Source organism: Podarcis pityusensis (assembly GCF_964106645.2).
Source record: "Podarcis pityusensis genome assembly, chromosome: 1".
NCBI lineage: Eukaryota > Metazoa > Chordata > Lepidosauria > Squamata > Lacertidae > Podarcis > Podarcis pityusensis.
Window position 1 is genome coordinate 90,952,635 of NC_138028.1, and position 18,819 is coordinate 90,971,453.

Consider the following 18,819-nt stretch of genomic DNA (forward strand, 5'->3'; position numbering starts at 1 on the left):
GGCTTACGGCCGTGACGGGCGCAGTCTCTGCCCTTGCAGCGACGGACGTCCTGGCTAGCCAACCGCCTGCCTCGGAAAGGGAGAAGGGCGGGGCTTCGGCCGGCGCAGCCAACCCCGTCGCGTGATTCGAGCCAGAAGCTAGGCAGCGACAGAGGAGAGGCGAAGGGGCGGGGGCGCGAGAGCGGGCAGAGTTCGGGCGCTTCTCGCGAGAGCTTGCCCCCTTCCCACTTTCCGCTGGGTGACTGCGCAGCTGCCATGTTGGTTGCTATGCTGCTGCCTGTCTGAAGGCAGGCTGGAGGAGAGGAAGGAGGGAGGCAGGCTCTGGGGTGGAGGAGGGGGAGGAAGACGGAGGAGGTGGCGGCGGCGGCAGCTGCTGCTGGTTCTCGGCCCCCCGCTCAGTGCAGGCAGGCAGAGCCCCGGTGTTTAGCTACCGCCTCCCCCCCCCCAGCCTCGGCCCCACGGCTGCAGGAGAAGGAAGAGAGGGGGAAGCCTCCTTGCGGGGCGGGAGGGAGGAAAAGGTCCAGGGGTGCCTTCCCCTCAGGCAGAGAGGGGTGACTGCTGAGACCCCTTTCCCTCTCTCCCCCTCCCTCTATTGGAGGGGGTGCCCAGTGGGTGGGGAGGGGGGGAGGCTGCATTGCCTTCCCCCCTCCCTCCACCTGCTCACCCACCCACCCACCCTTGCCTTTCTGTCTGCGGCAGGAATGTGGGGGGGCTTTGAGTTGAGAGGGGGGCGCTCACTGCAACGGTTGCTGGAGACCCCCATCCTATTCGCTTGCAAGAACTCGACTGAACTGAGCCTTTCCTGCGGGTTAAATTGAGCCTTTTGTGTGTGAGGTGTGTGTGTTGGGGGGCAAGACCCCCTTCCCACCTCCACTTTACCTTTTGGCTTCCCTTTTCTGGGTTGCTCCCTTGCTCCATTATCATCCTCTGGAAGGACGTGGCTGTTATATGAAGGTAAGAGGATATTATTGGGGGTTTCGGTTTTAAGTTTTCAAGTTAAAATGGGGGACTCCCTCTCTTCCAACATTTTTATTTTTTAAATAATAAAATTGTTACATGCTCTCCTTTCAAATGTTGGATGTGTAATATCCCTTAGGTTAAGGATGTAGAGTTAAAAATTACCAGCCCACCCCCTAGATCGCTGTGTGTCTGAGTGCTAAATGTTGGAAGACCCAATAGATGCAGAGGAATGTGTGGCAACAGGAAAGGAGGTGGGTGGGTGAATGACTGTTAAGAGTTGCCAAATCATAATTATCCAAAGTATTGATCTGGGGAGTATAACATTTATTTACAGTTTTGGATTTGTTGAATTATATAGTGTATATGGTGCTTCTTAAAAATGCAATATGCCTTCTTTGAGTGTGCTGTTTGCGCTAGAAAGGGAGTTAAAGCGATGGTAATGTTATTTTAGGTCAAGCTATTTTTCAGTTCAATATTGGTTCACTGAAGATTGGGAAGGTCCTGAAGTAAAGGGGGTCTTTTCCCCCTACCTTTGTTAGTCAAGCTGATGTATTTACAGTAGATGCAGACTGGTAACATTTGTATAAATGATTTCTTAAACCCAAAGGTTGTGTATGGTTGACTGTGTTGTGTTTGCGTTCTATTATGTTAGCTGAAGAAGCAGCAGGATTACGTTATTCTTAGGGGGAGTGGAGCCATGACAAAATTAGGTTGCATGGAGGTGTGTAAGGGTCCTGTCTGGGTTCTTGATTACATCGGTATTTGAAGAAATGCTTTTCTATCACCAAGGCATTCAAATAGGTCCTGAGATCAAAATGTTGCTCTATTGTATTCCATTAATTTTTTTGCAGAATTATGATGTGTGAAGTGTTACGTTACATTTGTATATTTAAAAAAACTGAAAAGGCCAGGCATCAGTTACTTTGAGGTGTATTTCCAAAAGACATTCTGTAAGATAAAAAGTCAAGCTAGAATGTGTTGCATTGTATTTTCAAGGGGTAGTTGCCTGTATAAAAGGTAAAGGGACCCCTGACCGTTAAGTCCAGTCGCGGACGACTCTTGGGGTTGCAGCGCTCATCTGTATGTACAAAAACCGAGGTTCCACTGTAGTATGAATGATCCTGTATCTATCCTGCTTCTAGCAGCACAGTTAAGGGTGCATTACTGTGTGTCAATCTCAAATCAGCCATTCCTATCACTGTATGCATATACTAAATATGCAAGATAGTAACTTTGAAAATAAAGAAATTATAATTAAAGGCTATTGCAGCTTTCTTTTCATTTTGATGTAGTTCCAGATGATCTTAAGAACCCTAGGGTTACACTTCTTTGGGGGGATATGACACCTGACATATCTCATGTAAAACTCTCATTTGTCATCTTCCCTTTGAAAAAGATGTCATGCCAAATCAGATGCCACGGTTTAAAATGCCATTCAGAAGAACAATAAGGATAGTGGTAGTGTTTTCTATCTATTTCTAATTGATTTTGCAACTTGATTTTGCTTTCTGAAATTACTTTTAAAAGTTCATAGCATAGATTCACACTGATGAATTGGGCCAGGGTTTCATATCAATAAGGTGGGGGAGAGCTCAATTGCAAGTTACTTTGTTTCTAAATTAGTGTATACAATTATCTTATTGAAGGGGTTTATGTTATAATAAGCAATTGTTACCTTTTCTATATCTTCTGAATATGCTCTTGTATGTCACCTGCAGAGGAAAGAATGTTCATGAAGGTTTTTCTACTGGCTAGTTTTTAAATGAAATATAGTTTGACATTATCAAATAAAGTAGCAATATTCACATAGAAAGAAAAACAATAGAGTTATATGCATGTAATAAATTAATAAAATTTGCAAAATTTTATTAATTTCTCTTGCTTTTTATGCTTCTGAAATCTTAGGCTTCAGCATCATTCCAGATTGTGAAAATTGGACTTCAAAATAGTTCTTTAGGCATTTCCTCATCTCATGAATTACCCAGTCTAGAATACTGTAGTAGATCTTTTTTTCTTCATCTTTGTTTTGTCAATGGTTAAGTAATGCTTTGTAATGCTGGATGCTAGAGTCAATATTTTCTGATACTGTCAGATGTTTTGTAAGCCAGTAAATCACCAGTGTATTACAATAATATGACTTTGTCAAATGAACATTTCTGCAGCAGCATAGCTTTACTAGCTAGCATGCTGCATAAAGATAACATAGCACTTACTATCATTCTTCTGTCCAATGTACTTTTGGCATCCTTATGCTTAATTTACTTTAGTTCCCCCCCCCCCTTCATACATTTTAATGGAATAACAGATGATAGGCCTATTCAGAAGTCAGTCCCACTGAAGTAAGTGTGCAAAGGACTGCACCCTAAATCCAGAATCTGGTATGTTATACCATCCCTTATGGTAGTATGCATATTTAGAATGTCTCACTTTTTGATTGAAATTCTGTCCTGAATACTTCATTTAGGACCTATCCTGGGTCTTGCATGCCAATCAATAAATGTTTAGTGTCGGCTAAATTAATTTTTGGAAATGCACAGTAGTACATGCCATTTAAAAAGAACATAAAGACATTGAAAGCAGATATGTTGATTGCATGTGTTTATGTTCAGTCACGTGCTACTTCGATCCAATAAGGGGTAATTCATATGTGCAAGCAAGTTTCCATGTACAGGATGCCTCCATTGCATAGTCAAATGGTTGTTGTAGTCAGTGTTAGAAACTCAGGTAGACAAGTTTGGTGCCACATGACACCTGAAAACTAGGTTACGGGTGCACTAACAGAATGTCTAGGTGATTTTATTTATTTATGATGATGATGATGATGATGATTGTATAGCAAGATTACAGAGTTGAAAATGAATGAACTCCAGCCAAAATCTTATGTTAATTTTTCATATGATCTAATCCTCATCTGAAGACCGCAGAAAGCTCCCCTAATATTCTTATGTGGGTCCCTTCTTTTTAGTCTTCAGGGAGTGGTTGTAAGTGGGAAGGCAGAAAAAGGTACTCCATTCCTTCCACTCTGCAAACAAGCTCTTGATTGTCCCTAAACCCCCTTTCCTTCATATTATGTAATCTTTCTGGCACAACAACTAACACTTATTGCAGGCCTACACAACTGATGGCAGAGACATCCACCTTGAGTGACCAGTTTACACAACCTAAGACTTCAGTGTCCCTCAATGACCCCACTCCAAATTTTATTTAGATTTTAAGCACTACTGTGATAGTCTGAGGTAAATTACACTTTAAAATGCACAACTTAAACCGTCATAAACTAACCAGATAGTATATTTCAAATTAAAAGCATATCATACATTATGCCCCACGTACATTAAACAAGGCAACTAAAACTTAACCAAAACATGTTGGGTTTAAAACACAAACAAAAGGTTCTGGAAAGCACAAGCTCAAGGAATGAAGTTTAATCCCCAAATACCTTTCCTTCTCAGCAGATGTTATCTGATATTGCTCCAACTTCCTGGACTCACCAACCATCCTAACACTGGGATGTTACTGGCAAAGACTGTCTCTCCCCACCCCCAATAGGTACACACATAGCTCTTACATGGCACCTAACCCCTACATCCAGTACTAACTTTTGCTTCTGCTAGAAAGCCTTTAGATAAACTCTTAACTGCTTCCCAGTGCAGTATCACTCCCAACATCCATCATGCCTACCCACGTTCCCTTTCTCCTCTCCAAGCTGACTCCTGGAATGCCAACATATCCCTTCCAGGGAGTTATTCCACATGTACCCCCCACCCCCCGAGCTCTTTCTTTCTCACACGTGACAAGGCTTAACACGACAGATGATAGCTCAGTTAGTTAGAGCATGATGCTGATATTGGTTCTGGCAAGTAGTGGTGCCAAGGTTGCAGGTATGGGGCAGCTGCGTATTCCTGCATTTCAGGGAGTTGGACTTGATGATACTCAGTTTCCCTCCCAACTCTACAATTCTATGATCCCTTCATGTTTCTCCAAACCACACTGTCCCCACATTCTGATACTCTTCATTGCTCTTCCTCATGCTCCTTCCATGTTTTGTCATGTCTTCTTGGCACTTTTAATAGTTGCCAGTTTTAAGAGCCTTACCACCCCACCCCACAGAGGTCTGTGCCCCATGGGCCAGTATGGTGTGGCTGCAGCCAGGCTGGGTCCCCGCAAAAGTCCTGGAGCCGGGGGAGGAGGAGCGGACAATGCCACCAAGGCAACCAGAGTGGGGAAAGGAAACCCACTGCAGCCAGCCATAGGGAGCTGAGCTGGGTGAGGAAGTGGATGGAGGCAACGGACATCAGGCGCTCCGAGAGCACCCCACAGAAAAAGAGAAGCGGTGATGACTGGCTGGTGGCACAGAACCAGCTGCCTGGCTCCATCGTCAGAGCCCAGACTGGCCCTGCAATAGGGCAGGGGGAGGGAGGGAGAGAAGCACCTATCCGGGTGGCCTGACCAGTTCAGTGTGGCTGCTGTGAGGTGCCATGCACTTTGGCTCATGCTCATGCTTCCCCAGGGAAACTGGGGAAGTTTCCCTCAGCGGTAACAATTTTACTTGTGAGTAGCACAAGGCGGCATTTTGAGTTCTGCGCTGTCAGCAGTGCCATCCAGGTGACTTACGATATGGTGCAAGCGGGGGTAGTATCTCTCAGCAGCAATTTTACTTGTGTGTTGGGCAGGTCGGCACTTTGACTCTCACACCGCTCACAGCACCACCCAGGTGACTTGCGCTGCAGCAGGCGGGGGGACGACGACGACGTTTTACTCTTGAGTCTCAGGCGCCATACAACATGACCATGATGCAAAATGTCCTTAGCACCCGGGGAGTTTGGATGCTGGTTGTGGTGGTCCAGGATCTCCCTAATTCCATTGCCTTGTCCTGTACAGTCTATTCTGGACGTGATCCAGAAGAATGTGTAGCAGGAGATTGTTCTGCTACTGTTCTTGGGGAACTCCATTCCTTCTGTTGGAAGGAGGGGGACATGGTGCAAACGCCTCCTTCCTGCTATTCGTCTTTTTGGGGTGGGGAGGGGAGAGGACTGCAAGTGCTGCTCTAGTCATAGAACTGTGAATCTATGGATGACTGAAAAACTAATCCCATTGATTTCACTTTGTGGTTTTCGTGCAGCTACAATATAGTGGAAGGATGAGTGAAGACAACAGTGTGCCTGGGGAATGCCAGTGGCTTAAAGCCAAAAGCTCATTTGAAGAAGCTGTGTATACATGGTTATTGCTGGCAACATTTATGTGTCTTTCTGGCTTCACGTATATCTTTTTTTGGGGGGAGGGGGCTAATTTACCTTAGTGGTATTGTAGAAACACCTGTAGCTTCCTGAAAAGCAGAATGAGTGATGTTTTTGTACATGCACATTTCTTTCCCTATCTACTTTTCTGATATATTGGGCTTGGATAAATTTGTATTTAAAAACAGTTGCAGTGCTACAAAAATATTGTGCATAGTTTTGTTGCTCTAGCTTATGTTTACCTTTCTAATTCCCAGATTTTGTAGTTCTTCAAGCTTTGACATTAGCAGGGTAGAACTATCACTTGGTATAGATATAGCTCAAATGCACCATGAACAATGTCTGGATTTTTTTTAACTGACATCACTTTCTAAACATGAAAAAGTCACTTAAGGTTGCATATTGACTAAGGATGTCTTTTTGGTTTTAGCCTCTGTACTGCAAAACTCGTACATGGTGTATGTGGATTTCATTACAGCATCTCCAGTTGGGTCTCTGCTGTAGGCACTCCTACATAAACAGGCTACAGAGATTCCCAATAAGTACTGACTTATGGGGAATCTCTCTGGCTTCTCCTTGTAGGAGATCAGGCTACGCCATAAGTGGCCAGCCTGCAACAAAAGCTAGTAAACCAGTATAGCATGGCCTGCTTGCCTGATACTGGCATGTCATGACTAAGTGCTTGTCTGCCTGTTCATCTGGCTCAAAGAAACAGTAAGAGGCAGAATGTCAAAGGCAAATCAGGTTGCATATGTGCTTCAGTATGTTCATCTAGGATAGCATTATCTCATTGTTGGAGCCTGACTTGTGGCACTTACCCACACTAGTTGGATGGGGATGTTATAGCATTAACATCTAAGATTTGGTAGGATTGGGTGTAAGCTAGCACTGTAAATACATACTTTTGTCTCTGTGTGAAATTTCATTGATTTCTACACATACACATACATGAAGTTGCAAAATATTAAGACGGATTCAAATATTATGTATTTTGGTGCACAAATAGGCATATAACATGTTACTGCAGCAAATGTGTGTCTTATGCATATAGTCATCATGAAACCAGAATGGGCTGCAACTCCTTGTTGTATACACATGCTGGCAAACTAGTATATGGAATGGTCCACACCTAAAGCAGTTAAAGCCATTCCATGAAAATGGTGACTTACACAGATGTGCATTTTTATTCAATATTATATCATTTTTAACAGATCCTAGTAATTTAGAGTCATTGAGTATGATAGTAGGTTGTAAACAATACACGAAACAGCATGAGCTATAAGTTAAAGTACATTTGCTAGGAGCAGTTCTGAATAACCATACAAGGGACCTTGTTTATAGCTGAAATATAACAATTCTGGTGTAGCTAGTAGATTGTGACTATTGTGTTTTAAAGGGGAGGAGCAATTCATTATATCTCAGAAAACTTTGCAATATTATTATTATTATTATATCCTGCCCACTCTGGACGGCTTACAGCATATATAAAAACACAACAAAACATCAAACATTAAAAAACAGAATATTCTACGCAGGCAACAAACCAATAAATCAATGGAAATCAATAATAACAATAATAATAACAGCAATAATAAACAGTTTACAGTTATACCCAAATTAAAATAATCGCCAACCCCAACTAAACATTTAAAGAACCCCAACCCAACAAAAACCCAAAAAAAAGAAACCAAAATTAGAACCCTCTAAAACATTGTAAAACATTTTGGCCATCTGCCCAAACCCAAGAGTTGTTCTAGCAATGTCTCAGTGGCTTTCCAGGAGTCTTTTTTGGCTGTTCAGTGTGAGTCTGGGCCCTGCTTCCTAGGCCAGGTAAAAATGGGCCTTGCAGCAGGGAGCAGTCTTCCTTCCAGCACTCATTGCAGTTGCTGTATTGGCCTTGGAATAAGATATATTATAGTCATATGTGACTAACGCCATTAGTCTAGTTCCTCAATTTGCAGTACAGCTGCGAGGCCCTGTTTTTGGTGATCTGCTGCCCTAGCTACTTGGATTTCTCATCCTGAGTGCTTACATTTTGGTAAGGGATTGGGTGATATACAATATTTTTGATACTAAAGGCTAGGTATGCCAATGGTTGATAACTGGCCATCCTTCTTTTCTGGCTGGTTAAAATTCTTTGTAACTGAGATACTCATAAATTGATCCAGCAAAAGGTATTGCTTAACACTTTTTGTACTTGGCATTATTGGGTTGGATTCAGCTTCTACTTCTGGAAGCTGCCTTAGCCTGATTTTCAGGGCTTCTCCCTTCCCCCTCAGTCCCCATGCCACACCCCATCATTTTCAGCAGGTTCTGCTGACCTCTGGGAGAGGCTTTATAGTTTATAGGGAACTGATAGGGGAGGGGGGAAATCAGGCTAACATTGATTTTTCTCTGAATCCAACACATTCTTGTATTATTAAATTGGCTTAATGTGTATCTTTTACTAACAAATGTTCATATGCTGTAATGTTGCTTTTGTCTAGGCTGGCTGCTTGGCTAAGAAGAGTTTCACACTTCCAAAGTTAAAAGATGGCTTGGATTCTCCAGAAATAATCCATTGAGAGTAATAGTTTGAAACCATTGGCTTTAAACATATATGAAAACACACAATCTGTTGTTGAGGTTACCAGGAATTGATTTATGCCACCCTGCTTCTCACACCAGTCCTTTTCTGATTTTCTCATTTACTAATCATGAGCCTTTGGATTTTCTGTAGCACTTACTGTCCAGGCTCCCCCGCCCAAGCTACAACATGGTTGAACAAGCAAATCTTTCTTTTGAGACAAACAACTGTTCTTTCTTTTTGTACCATGTGCATTCTGGTGCCATCACTGCTTACAAAGTGATGGAAAGTCATCAGTTAGTTTCACCCTGCCTTTACTCAAGCTGCTGTGAAATTGTTGTGTACAGAAATAGTCATGCTGCAAGTGTGCAGCGGGAAACTGAAGAGTGTACTGTGGTATCATGAGGAGGGACAGGGTCACAGAAAGGTGTGGAACTAGGCAGCACAAGTAAGCACAGCTGCTGCCTGTCCCCTAACACTATTTGATGGCATTGCTATAGCTACAGTTCGTATGGCACAGTGATTCATAGGCCACTTGTAATAATGTAGTCTTATTGATTTCAGTGAAAGTGCATCAGAATAAATAGTTTGCGTATGCCAGGGATACCTTGTTAGCTCTTCGCAGATTTTAAAGAGTACAATATAGTGTTGGCCATTTGACTTGCAAAATGAATACAGTAGTCAGTAATTCAGTAAAATACTGGTCAGTTATACTGTACAGTACTTGCAAACAAGGAAGAAGAGGAGACTTCCTGATAGATTTTCTTACACCATCCTCATTTTTCCCACTGGGGTGAGGGAAGCCAGCAGCAACCTTGTATCAGCTGAGCAGGGTGGAGGGAGTCATCTTCAGTACCTTAAGGTAGAAAACATTCATTGTTTTCCCTTTTTCTGATAATGGAGGGTTCAGAAAACTTGACTACCCATAGCAGTTTACCAGTACTACAGTGGTACCTCTGGTTGCGAACGGGATCTGTTCTGGAGGCCCCTTTGCAACATGAGCAGAACACAACCCGTGTCTGCGTGTGCGCGGGTCACGATTTGCCGCTTCTGTGCATACACATGACGTCATTTTGTGCACATGCGTGAGCGGCAAAACCCAGAAGTAACCCATTCCGGTACTTCTGGGTCGCTGCGGGACGGAGCTTGAAAACGTGCAACCTGAAACAAACGTAACATGAGGTATGACTGTATTGCTACTTATCTTAAAATTTTAAATTGTTCTTTTTGTCTATAGAGAAAGTATAGGTTTAAATAATTAGTGAAGACAACTCCCCTGAACTTCAGGTTTAACAATTTTCGCAGTAGAAGGAATTGTAATTATGACTTCGATGAAGAATGATCTGTAGCTGTACAGAGGAATCTGGAAAAAGAATTCTCATGAGTCCTGTGTCAGAATTCACTGTGGGATGTTTTCTTAAACACAGCTCAGTAAAAAGTTGGTTTTTAGGGTTTAGGGTTTTTAGGGTTTTTTAGGGTGATCAGACTCTGCAATAATAAAGCAAATTGAATCTTTTTGACCGTTTGCCAGTAACTTGTGCAGGTGTTGTTGGCAGGTCTGTTGATGCTTTATCAGTGTATGAGGTATATATGTACTGGGAAGAGGAGTTCACGACATCTTTGTATCTCCCCCTCCCCTCACCAAATTAAATAGAAAAGGTGGCTTTATTCACCACTTGGGTTGATTGCTAGTCTTGGGAGTTCTTGGCATCTCCTCATTCTTGAAAGCCTTTTTTTGCTTCTTTACATTTAGCTTTCCAAGTGCTCTACAGCATCTTTTTTTCTGTTATTTCTTTCCTCCCCTCCCCCCCCCATTTGACCTGCCTTGTCTTTCTCACTAAAGAAATAGAAAACATGTTGTGATGTAACTCACCTTTATTGTGTTAGCACACCAGTGACTTGTTAAAATTACTACTTTCCCCTGTGATAAGTAGGTATGATTTGGTAGCTGATTTTTTAAATACTTTGCTTAAGAAGCAAGGTCTATAGTTACATTGTGATTTCTAGGAATATTTTCTGTGAACTTTCTTGCTAGCGAGAAGTTTAGTTGTACTCTCAAGTCACAAGTGAAGTGTTGTTTCAATTCATTCTTCAGTGAATAATCAATGGATTTTTAAGAGGATGCACATCTCTGGAACACTGTCAGACTTATAAATATTTATGATGTGGAGGGAAAGCACAGTGGTTGTGCTAGTAATTTTTAATTGCTTGGCTCATTTTATAGCTTAAAGTCTTCTAATTTCCAACTAATCAGTTAAAATTAAATATTATTGTGGAATACCTTCTCTTCCAAATTTTACAGTGTGCTTTATTATTTCTAGACTGGTCCATTTCGGATTTGTTCCATTGTTTACATGTACTGTTTTGAAGTATGTACAGTCTTAGTGATTCTTCACTTACATGGGAGATATCCAGTTGGTGTCCCTCTGCTGGCAGAAAGCATCTACAAGTTGCATGGGGAGGGTGACAGTCTTCAGCAGTTTCCCTCCCCCATCTGCTCTGGATAGCTGCTCAGCAGATGGAGGTTGGGGCAGGGAACTGCAGGAAGAGAAGGAATTGCCAGACATTGCCTCCTTACCTGTTCCTAGATGCCTTCTATAAGCAAAGGGACACCAACTGGATATCTCCCTATCTGTCATTTCTCTTACTGCAAGATTTCTGGGGATAATAAATTTTGAATAGAGAAGAATAGAATGCTAAAGGTGTCTTTTGGTACATTCAGGATATGTTCTTATTAGGAAGAGCAGTGCTGATATAAACAGTATAAAATTCCCAACTATCTGTATTTGATAGTTGAAAATTGTTTTAGAAATTTGCTCTTACTGCTACTATTAACCCATATGTGCACATCAGCATCTAGGTACACTTCTCTTAAATGAGTCACACTGATTTCACTTTGAAAGAATGGCATTCTAAATAGAAATATCACAATGCATTTATTCATTGCTAGTGCTGATTCCACTAAAATACTATGCAAAATAAATATTCAAGTAAAACTGCAGCAGGTATAATTTATTTATTCAGTTTGGAACCACCCATTAACCCAAAGGTTCGCATCCAAAGCACAGTGTTAATATATAATATTGATATTTCAAGTCCTGATAGGTGATATCTGAAAAAGTAAGTTAGTGCAAGGACTTCTGTCTGTGCAACAGAACTTATTGTTCCTGCATGCCCACTAAATTTGCACTAGGTTTTCTCCAAGCCTTCTGTAGCAGATTTGAAGGGCTTACAGGGAGATGAAAGGGTGTAGTTCCATTTTGCAGAACTATTTTGTTGGGTACTTCCTAATGGGTTGATTATAGAGAAGTGCAGGTATAGTTGGGCTAGTGCAACAGGGCTTTCCTGCCCCTTCTGCTCCACTGCACCCTAAAAATCTCTGGAATGACATGAGACCAATAGCAGAAAGGGAGCTGTAAGAATTCCAGTGATGCAAGCCATCTTTTGCATTCAACCCATTTTGCCTTAAATTCTGGCTTTGGTATTTTTGTGTGTCTTAAAAATATTTATAGATTTGTGTAGAAATCTTAACTTGGTGCATTTTATTGAATTCAGATTAGTTTAAAAATATTATTGGGATTTCATAAGCTAATCACTTTCAGAAATGCTACCCTATCCAGAAAAAAATGCCAAATATATGGCTATTTGTTATGCTTAGTGCTTTTTTTCCTAGCAAAAATGGTGCTGGTACTCACTGTGAAGTTGTTACACTAAGTTTCACACTTTTAACAGTAAGTACCAGATTTAGCCCCAACCCGCTGCACCCCATCTTTTTTCCTCCTTCCACGCCCATTCTGACCAAGAAATACTGAAAGACAAATTATTCCACACCTAGAGACTTACAAGTATAAAGTTGAGACCAACAGGTTGAGACCATACATCAGCCATACCCAAAGTAATGTGCTTCTGCCATCCCTGATCATCTGTCATGCTGGCTAGGGCTGATGGGAGTTCCAATCAAAAACATCTGGATGGCTGAGGAAGGGTACTTTAAGGACATTTATTTCTGTGGGTCTATTCTGACTATGGGTTAGGTGGCTACAACCCACATAAAAGTAATGTATTGGCCAGCAAGGCATTAATTCACAGCTTAAAACTCTCTCTGTAGCGTGTTAATTTAAAAAGAAGTGTCTATGATTTATAGTTAGCATGTCAGTTTATGAAAATGTTAGCGCAGACAGAACAATTATATAAAAAAATACATTTGGGGACAAGAGGAAATTGCGCATATGCCTCAAAATGTGTTAAGCAACAGATTTTTGGATCCTCTTTCAAGAATGCAATATCAGTATCAGTTCATTGGAAGTCTGCTGTTCAAATAAAACTGTTCCAACATAAAGCAACCAATGACTTATCCTAGTATGCACTTGACTTTTCCTAGATTAATACTGGCTCACTCACCTAGTTGCTATCTGTCTTTTTGCATCAATAAAACTAGTAGAGGCATTCTATAAAACATTTGAGGATCTGATGGTCCCACATATGACTAAAATATATAAAGATATTCTAACCTGAGGACCCATTACCATCAATCTGAAAACAATTGAGAATAGAAGCAATCCCCAGACAATACAAGGAACCCCTCAAATGTAGAATCTTACTGTCCAGTTTCCTTACAGTCATACCTTGGGTTAAAGTCGCTTTGGATTAAATCTTTTCAGGTTGCGTCCCATGGCGACCCGGAAGTAATGGAATGGGTTGCTTCCGGGTTTCGCCGCATGCGCAGATGCTCAAAATGACGGCATGCGCATGCGCAGAAGCGGCGAATCACGATACGTGCAGACACGGGTTGCGTTCTGCTCAGGATGTGAATGGGGCTCCAGAACGGATCCCGTTCACATCCAGAGGTACCACTGTATTTTATTTGGATTATAAAATTCTTACAGCAATCATGGTCAACAGAATAAAAAAGGAAAATATATTCACCTGGATCAGGCTGGTTTTGTTCCAGAATGCAAGATTACAGACCCAGTTAGGAAGCTAGTAAACATAACTTATTATAGTAAACAGACCACTTCACTAGCATGCCAATCATTAGATATATTTAAAGCATTTGATTGTGTGGAATCAAAGTAAATTTTTAAAATGGATTTGGCCCTAAATTTACTAAATCATTAGGGAAAATTTACGATATAGCATCTGCCACTATTGGAATAAATAATATAGATTCACCAAAATGTCTTCTTGGCTGTGGGACAAAACAAGGCTGCCTACTATCACTTCTCTTATTTGCTTTAATTTTAGAACCTATAGGAATAAGGCTGTACCAAACTTTAGCTGGAAAGGGGGTAACCATTAGCAGATAGGAATACCTATTCAGACTTTATGCAGATGATATTATTTTATGTACATCTGATCCAATCAATGCTGGCAGGATATTAAGGGATAAATTAGAGGCTTTCCCCACTGTTTCTCAACTTAAAGTAAGTTTTCAAAAAAACAGAAGTAATGCTTTTCCATTCTTCACTACAGAAAGAATTATAATTTCAACTTGGCACATTGTTCAGATGACTCTTTTCTCTTGGATTTGAATTTATTTGCTTCTGTAAAAGGAAATGGCTGCAAGGTGCCTTCGTAGTGTGATTATTACTACAATGACAAATAATGGTTTTTGACTTTATTGGGAAGGGGGGAGAATAAAAATATGAAATGTGCTACATGATAGAGTAGGTAGACCATGGCCATGAAGAGGTTAATGGCAAAAGCAGCTTGTATGGTGAATTTTGAATAGCTTGATTAAAATATGGTGGGAAGTGTTTAAGAGAAATTTGCAAAAAGAAATTTCCATCACAACAAGTTCAAAATATTTATTGCTTTTTAGTATGTGGTATATAAACTGTAAAGTTCATCTTCATAACCAAGGGTGTTGTGAGGTCATTTTTAAAATGAATGATTGGATATGCTTATACTGTTTCTGTCATAGAATCAAGTACTCAGAATAAAATACAGATATACAGATGAAAATGTACAGGTCTTTCTGCATGGCCTGTATATTTTCAAGAAGGCAAATGTTTCTAACGCATTCGTTTCTGCTTAGGTTTTCTTCCTTGTATCTTAATAGATTGTGATGAGGAAGAAAGCAAAGAGAGGGGATAGATTATAATATAGTGCCTGTAATCCAAACACTTTCATCTGAACTAGAGAAATTTCAAGTTAGACTGAGATTAAGACAGGCATGTCCAAAGTCCGTTTCGGGGTCTAATCCGGTCCGTTGGTCGGTTTAATCCTGCTCCTGTGGCAGTTTATTTTTTTGGGTAAAATCCTTTAAAAACCCCATAACTTCAATCTAAAAAAGCTCAACAAACTAACTTCAATTTTTAAAAAAGCTCAACAACTTCAATCCTAAAAATAAGTCAACAACTTTGGTTGGCCCTTTGGCCGGCCCTCACGGCCCTTCACTTCATCAAATCTGGCCCTCTTTGAACACCAGTGGATTAAGAGCTTTATTCTGATCACAACAATTGAATCAGTTAACACATGTGTATAGAGGCCTGGGACTTCATCTAAATATCTAATTCACCTGATATATCCAGTTATATCACTGTTGCTGCTTTCAAGTGATAGTGTTTGATCAAGAATCTAGGGCACAATAACAAATTTTTAAATCAGAAAAAGTATCCCAGGAATTAAGGATATGTGTGGAAATCCCATAGTTGGATTCTACCCCAGATTAAAATGAAACAAAGCAAACAACCCCCACCCATTCTATGTGACAGGGAGATGTCTAAGTGCGAATTCCTGCCCTCGGTATGGTAGTTTGTTTCTTGTAGGTGAATTTAACGGGGGGAGCTTTCAAACACGTGCTTCTTTCACCTGATTTTAAAGCAATGATGAGGGAATTGTTTGGCTTGATTGGTAACTGGGTTTGGCAAAATGTTCTCTGGATTTGTCCCTTCTTTTGTGGCACCTTGACTGCTGTAGTGGCAACAATCAGAGTACTTTTGGATCCCAGGAAATAATGTTTTACAGTCCACCTGATGTCCATGTTAAGGATTCAGACATCTTGAAAACAACATTTATTCGGGCTCCTGGTTGTTGGCATGAGTGTAGAAATGAAGCAAATGACTCTCCAGTGACACTTTGGTACCATTGCCAAGAAAGCTATTAAAATTTCACTTTTGGCTCCCTTTTTGAAACATAGTCAAGCACTGACTTCTGAGTTGCAACCTAAAACGAAAACTTTGGGACACTACTATTCCAAAATGGAGCTGTTGCTGGAAAGTAGTATTACATGCATATTTCTTCTCCATGAATGTTTAGATCAACTTTCAGGTACTGTACTATGTGTAAATCAGCCTATCATAGCTGGTTTTTGTTTTTTAACCAAATACCAGTATCTGATAGCTTTCAGTTTAACCTTTTTATTAGACTTTCTCCACCTGTACAGACATGCACAGTCCATCAGCATACAGATTGCATACAGTCTAGACACCATGAAACATCAAGTTTATCCATCAGAATAATGATATTATTAAAAATAACCCAAAAGGAACATGTATGTGTATGTGGAAAGACATCCTGCTGTATGTATGAATCTTAATGATTTTTTTTAAAAAATGTTATTTAGGTGGCATTTGTCTCTGTTTAGGTTGAGCGATATATACAGAGAACTTTTTTCTTTTCTTTGTACAGAGGAATTGTACAGAGAATTGTGTGTGTACATGTTGGACGGTTTTCTCAATGGAACATTTCAGTCTGAATGTTTGCACAGGTCACAAAGTCACTATACAAATGTCTTTTTTCACAATAAAAGGTTTCTAGGTATTTGCTTAAATTTATTCTTTCTTTTCAACCTATTTACAGTGGTACCTCGGGTTACATACGCTTTAGGTTACATATGCTTCAGGTTACACACTCCGCTAACCTAGAAATAGTGCTTCAGGTTAAGAACTTTGCTTCAGGATAAGAACAGAAATCGGGCTCCGGCGGCACGGCGGCAGCAGGAGGCCCCATTAGCTAAAGTGGTGCTTCAGGTTAAGAACAGTTTCAGGTTAAGTAAGTACTGACCTCTGGAACAAAATAAGTACTTAACCCGAGGTACCACTGTATTTGTTTAGTCATTCCCCACTTCTCCCCCTGACAGGGATTCTGACATTGTATACCTTCACAAGTAACATGTTTAGCAATCCTGAGATACAAATTTGGACTCCTACCATATGAAATAAACTTTTCAAAGTCTTACATTGAAGTCCTAGTTTAAATGATTTTTTTTTTTCCTCTTTGTATTAGAAAGCACATCAAGCACAAGCTGTGATGTATGTTTCCAAGATCATATAGAGTTCACAGTTCATACTAAATCTGTCACTTATCCCTGCTGAAACTAAAGTGATCTTACTATCTTTTGTTTGGTTCTTAGTTTTTTTAATAGTTGGTGAGCAATTGCCTATTGGTTTGTGCCCGTCCCCCGCAATAATTCATGGGATTTAGAATATCTAGTGACATGCAGATATTTAATTACTCAAATTTAAACAATTCCATTCATCCTGTGAAATATTTACTAACATAATTGGGAAACCTTGTAATAATAACAACAGGTTAGATTAGGAACAGCTAAATCTCTTTTTTTACTTGCTCTCTACACCTTCAATTTTCTCTCACCAGTTGAGTTCTTTCAATAATCTATGTTAATGGGAATAAGAAAACTGAACCGTAATTAAAAAAAATTGGGAGAATTGAAGTCTTTATAGTTGAAATTCTAGAATACCAGTATAATTGGATTCTTCTCCACCTATGAAAAAAATTCTCAAGTTTTTGAACAAGGCCATAATTTTATGCATAATAACTGGCATAACAAGTGGGAACTGAAAGTGCACAAATATTTTGAAAGCCCGAAAGGAGGATTTACATATGTCATGTACCATGCATATTGTTTTCAGATTCCCAGCCTTCCTCCAGGATCTCAGGTGGTGATTTTCCATCTCATAACTCTGTGAAATAGGTTAGACTGAGAGGTAATGACTTGCCCAAGGCCACCTACAGAGTTTCATACTGTTCAGGGATTTGAATATGGATTCCCACAAGTTTAACATTAACCACTACATCCCACAGTGTCCCAATGTTATATTGCTCAACAGGAATAATTGAGGAGTAGATTAAAACAGAAAAACCACTCTTTGACTATTTCATAGAACAGGAATCCTATGTAGAGAGAATCATATGCTTAAGTATTATAAACGTTCTCTCACAGCCTTACCTTGTACTGCATGTTTAATGGTAACTACTAAAACAAGAAACCATTTCCCATATGGTAGTGACTCTTGCATGGGAAACTTCATTTGCAAACCAGTCTCAAGATGTTACCTTTGTGTGCAGAATTGGGTAAAATAGTCTGCTGTATTCATTGTTTTTTATCTGCAAGTATCTGAGAAGTGAAGAAAAGCCTGCTGGATCAGCCAAGTGGCCCATTTAATTCAGCACCCACTTCTTATGGTGGCCAACCAGGTGCCTGTGGAAAGCTCTCAACAGCACTCTCCCCTCCTGTGGCCCCTTGCAACCAATATTTAGAAACATGTTGCTTCTGACAGTGTGGGTAGAATATATCCATCATGGCTAGTAACCTCTGATAGCTTTATCCTCCATGAATTTGTCTAATCCTCTTGACACAGCAGGAGCCAGTGTGGTGTTCCACAGATATTGCTTGACTACAACTCACATCATCCCTGACCATTGTCCATGCTGGCTGGGGCTGATGGCAGTTGGAATCCCATCTACGTGTGGGAGGTACCCATTCCCATTTAATGCCATTAAAGCAAATGAAATGGAGCTGCACACTGATCTTTAAAATTGTAAACCACCTTGAGTGCCTTTGGCAGAAAGGTGGTATATACCGTATTTTTCCCTGTATAACACGCAGATTTTTTCTCCTAAAAAGTAAGGGGAAATGTCTGTGCGTGTTATTGAGCAAATGTGTGGTCCCTGGAGCCGACAGGCGCGAGTGAAGGCAAAAATCAGGCAAATATCAATCATCCGGAGAAGGGAAGCCTTGAAAAGAGGAAGCTGCTGCTTTCCTGCATTCTGCCTCAGGGTCTTACTGCCCACCCGCTTCTGTTTGTTACT

The 18,819-nt window shown here is 40.6% G+C and overlaps 1 protein-coding gene across 2 annotated transcripts in view; it reads left to right on the top strand.

The window, feature by feature from the left end:
- Positions 1-779: 779 nt before the first annotated feature.
- Positions 780-18,819, top strand: part of PTPN4 (protein tyrosine phosphatase non-receptor type 4) — an 82,528-nt gene continuing 64,488 nt past the window's right edge. For both annotated transcript variants that reach the window (XM_081006460.1, XM_081006461.1), the window contains exon 1: positions 780-954. The gene's annotated coding sequence lies outside the window, so the exon portion shown is untranslated. The remainder of the gene's footprint in view (positions 955-18,819) is intronic.